At 43.5% G+C, this 13,318-nt stretch overlaps 1 pseudogene; it reads left to right on the top strand.

Annotated features, from left to right (window-relative positions):
- Window positions 1-13,318, top strand: part of LOC142767878 (uncharacterized) — a 39,454-nt pseudogene that overhangs the window by 8,871 nt on the left and 17,265 nt on the right.

Below are 13,318 nucleotides of genomic sequence, written 5' to 3'. Positions count from 1 at the left end.
CCCAAAAATGATATTCCTCTCTTAAGTAGACACATCAAAAGTAATGTTTTCTCTCCTATACCTGCTGATGAATATGCAAACGAAACAAACAATTTAGGTACAGAGATGGTTCACAAATATACCCCTTGTGGCAAATCAATAATAGGTATCGACAGATGGCATTGTCATTCCTCTTTACTGACTGAATTGAAATGCCAAATTGAATGTCACGCATACCTATTACTTCAGTTTACATCTCGGCACATACGCGATCGATCACAAATTTCCATCACTAATCCGGCACATACCCAATTGGTATTCGTATATTTAAAAAAATGGATTTCACGAAAAATCTTAAATTCATTCAAACAAGTTTGGATCATTCAGAATCTGCAACTCAAGGAATAATATACCTAATGAAAAACATTTTCATAGATATTGCCACGCATGTGATCCACACACACGAAGAGGAGAGATACCGGGAATTCCAACAAGATTTTTTTTAGTTTTCCGCGTCCAAAAACCCAAAATTTATAATAGTTAGAATTTCTATATAATGCGATCTATTCACGATTTTTATTCAGACTGATGTTATTGCGATTCGTGTAACATCGCCATCTGCCGATTTTCTCTTGATAGGTGTTCCCCACAGGTGCTTCCCCACATAATGACCTAACTCAATATTTGGATTTAGTTTCTAAGTGTATCGACATGACACATATAGAAGCAGTAATATTAGCAGGAGATTTTAATGCCAAAAGTTCATTGTGGGAGCATTCACAACCTGATTTGAGAGCAAACGCACTTGTGCCAGTATTTATTCAGCACTCTCTGTCAGTAAGAACAACCCGGATTCTTTTCCAACATTTGAGACCTTATATGCAGAGTTGGGTAGACGTAACTGCAGCAAGCTCCCAATTAGTATCGAAAGGATACAAACGGGAAATAATAGAAGGGTACATGTTCAGTGACCATCGCTTATTACTGTTTTCATTTGCAGAAAAACCAGCGGGTAAGGAAAAAAAACTTACATTAAGAGGAAAAGAAAATGTTATGCTGTCGCTCAAGAATAACTCGTGGTTTGATAAGGTCTTTCGAGCAGATCTTAAGTCGGGATCTACTCTGGACCTAATCTTAACAAAATTTTACGACATTTACGATACTCTTATTAAAGGAAACTTGAGTACATACAAATCGGGTCCTCATCGATCAAGCACATGGTGGACCAGAGACCTAGAAAAAGAACGAATACAAGTACGGAGATTACGTCACGCGTACCAACACGCATGGGAACCGGATATGAGAGGAAGCTTGAGGCGGTCTTATACGGCCGCCCGAACTAAATACAGAAATAACTTAAGAAAAGCACATGAGGCGTCATTAAAACGGTTTTGTACACAATGCACAAAACTGTCTGTTTTCGGGCAACCCTTCAGGACTGCGTTTAACAAGCTCTACTCTCCAGTTCAATTGTCATCACTAAAATTGCAGTGCCGCAATTAAAGAAACTAATGTTTCCTCACAATATTATATATAAACAACAGATAATAAGGACCCAATACAATATATCAGCCGTTTGGTGGCATGGTGGCCACAAAGTCCAGCTACTAGGACGGGTTCAAAAAAAATCTAGTGAGGACACTTCAAAATCAAATCTGCAATTGAACCTAAGAACTCTGGAAAGTTAAATTTCTGCGACAGGGAAGGCGGCTTATGAATATGCGCCCAAACCGACATGGAGCGTGTCACTTTGTAAACACGCACATGCTCTTATTACACTGCATCCAATCAACCTGTGCAATAACGGAACAACTCTATACCACCGAGTAATTCAAAGAGAGCATTATACTTCTGCCGTGCCTTGATAAAAAATACTACTTTGCCGAACTCCATCTAGAGGCAGTAGCGACTGATACATTTATTTAACAATACGTATACAAAATGTTGAAGGGGCCAACTTCTAAAACATCAGCCGCTTGGTGGCGTGGCTGCCACAAACTCCAGCCACTTGGACAGGTTCGAAAAAAACTTTACCAACTGAACCTAAGAATGGTAGCTAATTCAAATTCCCGCGGCAGGGAAGGCGGCTGATGAGTGTGTGCCCTAACTCACATTTAGACAACCATCTAGAGCATTTGGGTGTGCTCTTAGCATGCTCTGTATTTATTATTTTAGAGTCTTGTCACACTACTCTATAACATACCGGGTAATAAATTACACCTAATAAACATGTACAGTGCGATTGCAATCTGGCATAAGGAAGTGAAAAAAAAGTTACAAATCTGTATACATTAACATCAATCTTTTCACAACAGGCAACATCTGGCTCCTTGGATTTATTTATTTTCTTTATATTCCATTTTCTTTCTTCTTCTTTCGTATTTATTTTGCTTTTATAATTATTTACCTTTTATACATTACTTCTTTGTTGAACCCATTTGAATTACAAACAATTTAAGAATCATTATCATGCATAACGTATAAAGATATGTATGACATGTTTTTTTTTAACATCATTGGGCACCTACTCGCAGAGTGAGGCAGCCCTCAGATTCCTGTTCTATTGCCACTCTGATAGGGCAGAGGGACCCAGAGCAACTATGCTTTAGTTGCCCAAACGCCGCTCTTGCGGCAAAGGATTATATAATCCCCACACGTGCTGATCGGAAACTGCTTACAACCACCGTTGATCGCTGATGAACTTTAAACGCCCTCAGTCCACCTTGGAGACATCTGATTGTGATAATTTTTGTATGCTCTTTTCCCAATCCTAAATCCCGCCGAATCCCGACCGACTCGTTTGCCCATGTTCCACGGTACGTCAACGTGACTGATGACACAGTCGGATAGGTTGATGCCCTGGTTGCTTCTTGTATCTTCATTAACATATCAGGAATAAGATACTTCGTTCGCTTGGCCTCATGCGCATCCGAATAATTCGCCCGTGTGCTCACGATCTACACATAGATGATGACATATTGGCGATTGCTAGAGAGCACTAAGTCGGGAATCTTGGTACCCTGCGAGGTTTGGTAGAGCGGCTCCTCGCGAACAATCCCTTTTTTTCTCTCGATGAACTTGCCAAATAACGAACAACAGCATCGTGACGTTGGATTCTTTGAGGATGTGTTCTATGGCAACACTGCAAAATATGACCCAACGACTCGTCTGAATCACATCCAACGCGGCAGCGTTTTGAGCTGTTCTGGCCACGTTAAAGGCGGGTAAGATAGGGAATGGCGGCGATGTGGAAATTGGCTAGGTCTATAAACTCTTTTCCTTTCAGAAAAGTTGTCCCCTCATCAAGCCACGCCGTTGAACCCGGGGCAGTGGGACGATGGGACAGCGGCCTTCCATCACAATTTGAATGCAGGCTTCTCGTCCAGTACTTAGGGGCAGCTGCCGCTGAACCAATGATGTCCCCCCTAAATTGGGTTAAATCATGTGCCTGTCTTAAGGCCTTCCGAATAAAATCCTTGGTGGTCACAACCGTACATTGGTAATGGTCACTGTAGAGCAGTCGCTCTACTCGGTTGACTTTCATATAGACAATCGAAGTTCTTAGGCACATTAGTCCCAGGCCACCCACCGCAATGGGAGCAAAGAGAAACCCAATCGGAACATTATGAGGCAGTGACAGCCAGGTCCTGACTGAAGCTCTGCCCATCTTGTCCAGTGTTTTTAGTAGTTTGGCAGAGATCGGTCTTATAACAAGCCTATGGATCCGGCGGGGAAGCAAATAGCACCGTACGGCTATCACTCTTTGTTGCGGCTTTAGAGGCGCTCTTGCCAGGCGGGCTAGCAATATACGAAGGTCGTTCCTCCCTGTGTTATTGTTGGCCAGTGTTTCGTCAAATCGAATACCGAGATATTTCCATACTGTTGTATGGGATATACTCTTAATGGTTTGGCCCGCTATCTTATATACCCATTAGGTATCGAACTTTGCCTTCTTGTCACGCCCGGTGGGCATACTCTTTAGGGTCGCCGACTTGGTTGCATTCGCCTCGAGACCACGTCGTTGAAGATGCTCTTATATAGTCTATGTAACTGGGACTACATCCCGTTCCTTGTACTCGCCATCACAATAATATCGTCGGCGAAAGCCATTGCTGACATTGCTAGGTCATCACTTTCAAAAGAAATCTCGCCTGGCAGCTGTTTAACACTTTGAGGTGTTGGAACACTTTACTGCATTTCAATGTCTGCGGCTCTCTCGCATGATGCAGGTGCTCTTCAGGGGGTCACAGATAGGGCTTCGGGCTTCTCTTGGCGGGTAGCGTTTTTCTTGGGATTGCACCAAGATTGTTCGACAACGAAGACGCCACTACGCCGGTAGAACACTGCCCTCACACTCCGTTCACCTTATTGTCAATTGGCGGGCAAATGTAAGCAGAGAAGTGGCATTGACGAAAGCAGTTACTCTGGGTTGTCATAAACTTCATGAGAAGGGTGGCTCCTACCTGCAGCTGACCTCAATTCTTGACTGCGACTCGTGTCACAATGTAGAAAGTTTGGATGAAATTTGCGCTCAGCTGGTTTGCGGGTTGCTCCAGTATAGCCTCGGCTAGCATTATGTTGTACGGACTGAATACGTGTACTTTCTGCAGTGCTATAAACATACATCTTTACGGTGCCTTTATCTTGTTTGGGTCCGACACCCAGTCAGTGAAAAGGTCCAGCGTACGCACGCTGGTGATTTCCGTGCAGAGAAGCAGGTGTAGAGTGAATTTCAACATGATAATCGAGCACCGTGATTTTCCTCGGAGAAAAATTGTCTTGGTGAAAGCTATCGATTAAAAGCTGTCCAATATTAATTGTCTTAAAAAAATACAGAGAAAATGCATGCGATTCATTTTTCCAAATACAGCCGTGAGGATTCTGTAACGGATCTTATACGTTCTAACGGTTTTCACACACTTCAATTGAGGCGCAAAATATGAAGGTCCTCCATTCTTTGCTCAAACGTAAATTTTTTATAGATCCCAGTCCTTACTTCACCCTTTGTCAGACTAGAGAAACCCGTCATTCCCATCCCCTCACACTCTTCCCTTATGTTGCCAGATCTAAACTCTTCAAATGTTCCTTTTCCCCCGCACCATAGAAGAATGGAACCTAATACCTATTGATCATCTGAACTCGACGAATCAATACAGAATCGCTTCATCACAATTTCCTAATTATATTTTATTTAGTGTTGTTTTTATCGTTACCCGACTTGTTTATGATATTCAATTGTGCTTTGTAGATGTATTATTGCTGTACCCTGCCCCTCGTGCATTGGCCACATGGTCTGCAGTATTTTGTAAATAAATAAAAGAATAAAAACATTTCACCAAATATACGTCATCCTCATCGGTGTGGTGGAAAGTATAAAAAAAATGAAAAAAGGCAAACAAAAAACCACATAGCTGCTGCACGAACATATCTGAGCGGGACACAGATTGCGGGCCGCCTCGTGCTTCTTAAACATGAGGTCTGGAATATGGTTTACAAGTTCCAGACCTCATGCTTTGTGTTTTGAAAACTTTTTCCAGATAACAAAGACAACTATCTTTCATTGTACTTTCAAGAACACAAAATAAACGGCCTATGCGACATATTTCTGTGCTTGTTGAGTCCACGTTTTAGGACCTACATGCGTCACCGTGCCCGAATTTTATTTTTACAAGTGGTGTTTAAAAAAAGCCTAAATATGCGCTTCGGGTACTTATTACACCCCTTTTCAATTATGTTTAATTGGCTTTACGCCAGCCATTGCTGCACGTAGGAGCGGGCTAGTCACGACGAGTTAGAGAGGGGGCGGGCCACCAGGTACGAGCATTAACCCCTCGAAAAAAAGGGTTCCGGTTCATCTCGCGACAATCGTGTCGCGTCGCCGGACTCAACGTCGGAGGACACGTGCGATATTTTTGTAGCTGCGCCCGGTCTTGCGACCCGGTTGGATTTTCGCGTGGGCGGGGTGCCCTCGGGTGCGCCGCTGTCGGGGGGCTCCATTGATGCGGCTTTACCCGCGCTGTGGTCGCAGATAACGGGGCACCAGCGAAGAATTCTATTCGAAAAAAAACAAAAATCTCAAATGGCCAGAGAGCCCTAATAATAACAAAAACGAATGGTATGATAAACATCTATGCCGAGTTTCAGGTGCAGGCGACCTGGAGAAACGGAATAGTGAATGAGCTCCGCCGTCAGCTGAACGATGCCCGTCAGGAGGCGGCGGAGCTACGACTTCAGGTGGCACTCGGAGGCGTGCTCGCACCCGGTCGACCTTCGTGGGCGTGGTGACCGGCCATCGTGACGATGTTGTGGTCTTCTCGGCATCCGCGGGTCCACGGGGACTTCGCGGGACTCCTCAAAGCCTCGGATTTCTAGGAATTTTGCAGAAACGCCAGGAACTTCCGGTGCCACCACAGCTCGTCGCATTTATAACACTGGTAAGTGAGACACAAATGCCAGCAAAAGATGCGTTATCACTGCTCAAGACACATATAAATCCTTCACAGACAGGGATTGGACCAGTAACACTGCGACATACGCACGTAGGTGTCACAGTTCTTGTGGCGGAAAGATCGTCGCTCGATAATTTGAAAGAAGCTGTAGATACCACTCCCGTAACGCATGCCGCTCTTATGGTTCGCAATCCTGCGTAACGTAAACCACATGTGAAACTAACGGGAGCTGATCCGAAAGTTCCTTCAAGACTGCCACAGGAGCTCAATCATAGAAATTCTGGACTTAATCTTGACCTTTCCACCACGGCAGTAAAAACTGCATTTAAAGAGAGAAGTGGCAACATTACATTCGTACTTAAACTTGAACCGGAAGACTTTTATAAAATTATATCACGAGAAAGAGTATGCGTAGGTTGGACTTCAGCTAGAGTAATTGAAGACATTCACGTGTATCTGTGTATGCATAGCGCCATCTATGGACACACTCGGAGATATTGTCCAGATAGAGACAATCCGGCAAAGGCAGTATGCACGAGGTGTGCGCGATCTCATACTGCACAAAATTGTACAGAAGTACGATCTCTAACAACTTCCTGTTGCGCGCCTTGCAGACAATTTGCAAAAGAAACTACACCTATTTTGCAGGACATGCAAATTGCCCCAAACTTTTGGAAAGAGTCGCGCGACTTCGTGCGCGCACGGACTATGGAACATAATATTTCTTTTCGCCGTGTCCGGAGTTCGTCTCCAGGCATGGCGAGTTTATGGGTTGTCCAAACATAAAGGGTGAGCTGGCGGGAAGGCGTTGTGCCAGTTCGCGCGAATTCCTTCATTCCTTTAATCTTTTTCTTCTTTTTCCAGTCAAATCAGTATCTCCTGCTTTTATTTTTGAGATAATTTATTACACTCTTTTTTCTTTGAGTTTTCATCACTCTTTCTATATTATGACCTCTTTGAGGAACACACCATTCTTGCCGGCAATATTTATGCAAAAAGCGCTTTGTGGGGTCGTCTCTCGTCGGACATGCGAGGCAATGCGGTAGTGCAGATGCTCTCACAACTATCCTTGAATGTCCTCAATTACTCAAAATCACCACCTACGTTTGAGACGGAATGTTCCCTAAGCTGGATAGATGTAAATACTGCCAATAACTCCATCGTTTCAACGGAATATGAATGAAAAATTCTAGACCAATATATGTTCAGTGATCACAGGTTAATTCCGTTTTCTTTCTCCAATGCGACCAACCAATTTACAAAGAAATTAACATTTCATGGCAAGACTGAATTGCTAAAAATTGTTCTTGAATTGCTAAAAAAATGATAACTGGTTTTCTAAAGTAACTGGAGCTGACCTCAAATCAGAAAACGCACTAGACCTCATTCTACAAAACTACTATGACAAATACGATTCACTCGTAAATTCAAACCTACGGAACGTCCGCAACGGTCTCCAAAGAGCTAATGCCTCGTGGAATAAAGATCTGGAAGTCGAACAAACAAATGTAAGAAATTTACGTAGGGCTTTCTAGCGGGCGCGCGATCAGGATATGAGAGAACAACTTCGTTCTTCATATTCGACGGCACGCACCATGTATAGAAATAACATCAAAAGAGCGCAAGAAGACGCCATAAAGCGTTTTTGTACAGATTGCTCCAAACTATCCATGTTTAGGGCCCAGGACCGAATCGCTTTTATAAACTCAAATCACCGGTTTAATTACGCCCATTAAGCAAGCCGGATGGTACCCTCAACGGTAGCGTACTATAATCGGCAACGCTTCTGTTACGTGCCCATGCACTCAAAGACACCAACGAAACAAATGAGGATATCCACCAGTAAATGATAAGAATAGCGTCTAAGAACGCAATTTTTAAGTGCGACGATCATTAGTTCACACATTTGGAAATAAGATCCGCCATGGCAATGTTTAAAACAAATTCGGCTCCCACCCTATATGGTCTCAATGTTACCTCAAAAAATTATTCTTTAGAAAATCACCTAAACTTCTTTTTGTTCATTTTAATTCGGCATTACAATTAGGTCATTTTCCGACTATTTGGAAATCTGGAAAAATTTTTTTCATGCTGAAACTTGGTAGAAATCTAAAAAACACATCTCCTTATCGTCCATTAGTTTCGAATTCACTATTTGGCAAAATTTTCGAACGTCTTCTCAACTTCCGTCTTTATCATTTCTTACATTTAAGTAACCTGATCCAAAATAATCAACACGGCTGCACAACTGGTAGGAATGCGATCATGACCCTTCGCAATTTAAAACACCTGTTACAACAAAACAAGCAACAGAAGCCACCAGTGATGCTAAAATCTTAAGATTTTTAAGGGGCCTTTGATTCGGTGTGGCACCCGTTGGTGCTAACATTTTTCCAACGACACGCATATCCAAAATACCTATAATATCTGCTGACATCATTCCTCTAAAATAGAAAAATTGTCTGTAGTACCAAAGTATCGCATGTATATGACACACCAACTTTAGAAAGCCCGCAGGGATCTCCTATAAGCCCACTATTGTGGAATGTGGTCATCAGTTGACAATTAAAAATACCGGTGCCACCTAACGTCAACATCCAAGCGTATGCAGATGACACAGCAATTACAATATTGTGTCCCACAAAGTCCGCCTTAGAAAAAACGGCAGCTGACGTACTGCAAAAAAAAGCGTTCTTGGGCGTATATGGATAAAGTGACCATCAATCCGTCTAAGTCGGAATACATCATATTCCCACAGCTTTTCGGCCCCAAGGCTCTGGCAGATTGGAAAACAACTGCTTGATGGCAGGAATATTGGGATGGGTCTGAACAATTACATCAGGCAGAACTTTTTCATAGATAAACGGAGCCCCCAAAACACACTTCATCTGCAGCTGTTTCTTCCAGCAATAGGAAAAGACGTAAACAAGAGTATGCACAGCTGCAACAATTGTTCAGGAAGGACCAAGCTAGAGCCACCAGGCAGGTACTTGATGGCCAAATGTCCTGTCAGGTCGATGATCCTGAATCTTTCTTGAACGAATAGAAAGGGGTAGAAGCGGATGGAGACCCAAGTGTAGAAGCGGATGGAGAAGAGGCAGACGCGAAGTGTAGGCAATGTGAGGTAGAGGAAAAAATTGAGAAAATGATGGTTATCCAGAGTGACCTGCTCATGAGAACACCGAGCTCGAGACTATGTTGGTGGCCGAGAAAGAGCAAACAAGGGCTATGAGAGAAATGCTGAAGTCCGCCGAGGAAGCACAAGCCAAGAGGAACAGAGGAGCGGCCTACGGAGATAACAGTAGGGAACCGGCAACCAGAACGGCGGAAAAGAAAGAGCATGCAAGTTTGGAAAAAACAGGTTCAGCAGGTTCAATTGTCTCAAGGCCCAGCTTCTGCGAAGTAGTGGTGGGGCTGGGAGGAAACAAAGCAGCTGGCGTCACAGGTGCAAGTAACTTCCAGGTGCAGGACACTCCAGCTGAAAGCTCACAGCATGTGATAATCGCCGGGGACTCAAATTTAAATCGATGCTCAGAAGCCATCAAAGAGAGGGTAAGAGGTGACAAGAGGGTTGCAGTAGGGGCGTTCCCAAGACGTAAGTTGGAAGCAGCCATGAGGCAAGCGAGCGCAAAACTCAAAACTACAGCTGATAGACGAAACCTCGTGATAATTTCAGGTGGTGTAAACGATGTCTTAAATGAAGATACAGGAGGACTAGCAGCCACACTGGCGAAAGGCGTCGATGACAAGCGCGCCACTTCTCCTAGGTACAGGTAGCAATATGCACGATACTGGAGATACCAGTGCGAGATAGGAACCTGCAAAGAGCTGTTGTCAACACAAACCAAGAGATATGGCGGGTGAATCAAGAGAAAGGCTTTGAGGTGGTGGAAATAAACAGAGAGGTGCATAGGTGGGGTGGTTTTCAACGAGACAGAATTCACTTCGATGGGCGGCTAGGTCATGATGTGGGTTGGCGACTTGCAGGACGCGCAGTAGCTTTCTTAAGGGGCAAGCGGGCCCTTCGGGGTGCAGTATAGCTTTTAACGAGGAAAAACACCAGGCAGACTCTTTGACAGGTGGTATGGACAGATACGATTCCAAAGTGGCACCAGTGTCTAAGATAGGTAGAGTCCGGGGCAGAAATAGACGTAGCCACGAGCGCCGAGCCAAATTAAACATAAGGTATATTAACATGCAGGGTGGTAGGTACAGGCTAATATGAGAAGAGATAAAAGAAAAACTAAGGGAGGAGAGGCCAATGGTATACGGTTTTGTAGAAACACATCTCAGGCACGTGGAACAACCTCCTAACAATCCGGACTACACGTGGGAATTTTGTACTACAACAGAAGGCAGCAAAAAGGGAGGTGGTATTGGGAATTCGTTCATCATCATCATCATCAAATCAAATTTTATTTTCGCTTCAGACAATACAGCGCATTGTCACTGCGAAAATAGGGGATCAGAAAAAAAAGCTGCTCAGAAAAGTAAACACTGGCAAATGGCCAAGCAGGAGTGCAAGGGACATTTATAGCTAAAAGGAAAAGTGGCAAGGCAAATGACACTCCTTGGTTTCGTTTACTTGTGGACGGCAGCAAAGGCCAGAGACGAAAGCCAGGCAATAATGGAGTTCATATCAAATGACATTCAGGAGTTAGGAGGAGAGTGCGAGTATTTACTAAGAGATATGAATGTAAACACAGAAGATATAGATGGGTATACCGACTCGACAAGCAAAATGATCATGAATACGTGTGAAAGGCTTGATTTGATCATTTGCAACAGTACCGAGAAATGTAAAGGGCAAATAACATGGGAGGTAGGAAGGCTGCAGTCGACGATAGATTACGCACTGAAGTCACATAGGATGTATGATAAGCTCAGGGGAATGCACATAGACGAAGGTGGCTTCAGAAATCTGGGTAGTGATCAGAAACATATCAAGCTAAGTTTTAGAAGAGCAGTAAAAGTAGGAAGGAGACAAGATCAGCAGCTACAGGAAAATTTTTATTCAGAGAGGCAAATTGAAATAGCCACTAAACAAATTGATAAAGTAATCACTGAGGATAATAAAACAGAGCGGACATGCCCGAATCTAATTAGACTGTTTGAGATAGAGCTTGCTAAGGCATGGGACATGTCACCCCAGAAAAGAAGACACAAACCCAAAAGCAAGTGGGATGAGGAAGGTGAGAGAGTCATAGCAAAACGTCGGTAAGCCTCTAGAGAACACAGACATGCTAAGCAGCGGGGTGAACCAACAGATGATGTTCAAAGAAAATGGGAAATCTTTCCAAGCTGTAGAAGAAATGCATCTCTTCTGATCAATGAAAAGATTAAAAGAAAGGGAGCTCAGTGGCTGGCAGAAGTACATAAAAAAGACAGAAAGGCAGCAGCGAAATTTTGGAACCATCTAAACTCCCTAAGGAATGGGACGAGCCTAGAGCAGAGGTTTATAACTACAGCTCAAGGTGCTTGGCTAGAAGGGGACGAAGCTATTGAATATATAAGAACAAGGGTGACAGAAAAATTTCAACAAAGAAGTGCCTTATGCACCGCAATAGACAAGGATGAATCAAGTGGCGCAATGGCTTCATTTTAACAACGAGAGTGGAAAAGGGCTGAGAAAAAGGTTCCTTGTAGTACATCAACAAGCCTAGATGACATTCCAATTATGCTGATAAAGACATTAGGTCCGAAGTCTAAGCAGGCTTTGAGAGAGGCAGTGAGCAACATAATAATCAATGGTGAAGTTCCCGATGAATGGAAACTTGGCAGGATGAGCATGATCTATAAAAGAAAGGGAGACAAAGCTGACATAAACAACTACCGCCCTATAACAGTGACATCAGTGGTTTACAGACTGACAATGCAGATTATAAAGGAGAGACTGCAGGCTTGGATAGAGGATGAGGGGGTGCAGGGGGAACTGCAGAATGGGTTTCGGACACACAGGAGGTTGGAAGACAGTCTGTTCTAACCGACGCAGTGCATCGAAATAGCAGAAAAGGAACACAGTCCCCTGTGGCTAGCATTTTTGGATATCAAGGGAGCGTACGATAGCGTGGTTAAAGAGGAATTGTGGGAAATACTGGACACACTAGGCGTGGAACATGTAGTCAGTAATCTTTTAAAGGATATCGAAAAGGTAACAAGGTAGTTATAAAGTGGGAAACACAGGTATCCAAGCCTGCAGAGGTAAAACGAGGACTTCGGCAGGGCTGTCCCCTTTCACCCTTAATATTCATGAGGTATTTACAAGGATTAGAGACCAAATTAGAGGGAAGTGGACTGGGCTTCAACCTCTATTTCGTCAAACAAGGAAAAATAATTGAACAGGCACTACCAGCATAGATGTACACAGATGATATGTGCTAATGGCCGACAACAAGGAATATTTACACAGATTGGTACACATCTGTGGTAATGAGGGAGATAGGTTAGATTTCAGATTTAGTAAGGAAAAATCAGCAGTCATGATTTTTAATGACAATGAAGGCAGTGAGCTTAGAATACAGGAGCTCATGCTAGACATAACAGATATATACAAATATCTGGGCGTATGGATAAGCAATAGGGCCGTGTACTAAGGGAACATGAAATATACGTGACCACTAAAGGTAACAGGAATGCAGCGGTAATGAAAAACAGGGCACTGTAAAATTACAATAGGCATGATGTTGTGAAAGGAATATGGAAAGGCGTCATGGTTTCTTGTCTGACGTTTGGCAATGCAGTCTTCTGTATCAGATCAGAAGTTCAAGCAAGACTGGAAATTAAGCAATGTGGAATAGGCATGCCTGCCTTGGGAGCTCACGGGAATACACCAAGTCAGGTAGTACAAGGTGATATGGGATGGACATCATTTGAGGGCAGGGAAGCTAGCA

The sequence above is a fragment of the Rhipicephalus microplus genome, chromosome 7 (genome assembly GCF_043290135.1).
Source record: "Rhipicephalus microplus isolate Deutch F79 chromosome 7, USDA_Rmic, whole genome shotgun sequence".
NCBI classification, from domain to species: Eukaryota; Metazoa; Arthropoda; class Arachnida; order Ixodida; family Ixodidae; genus Rhipicephalus; species Rhipicephalus microplus.
The sequence above is the reverse complement of the archived record's forward strand: the minus strand, read 5'-3'. Positions and strand labels throughout refer to the sequence as shown.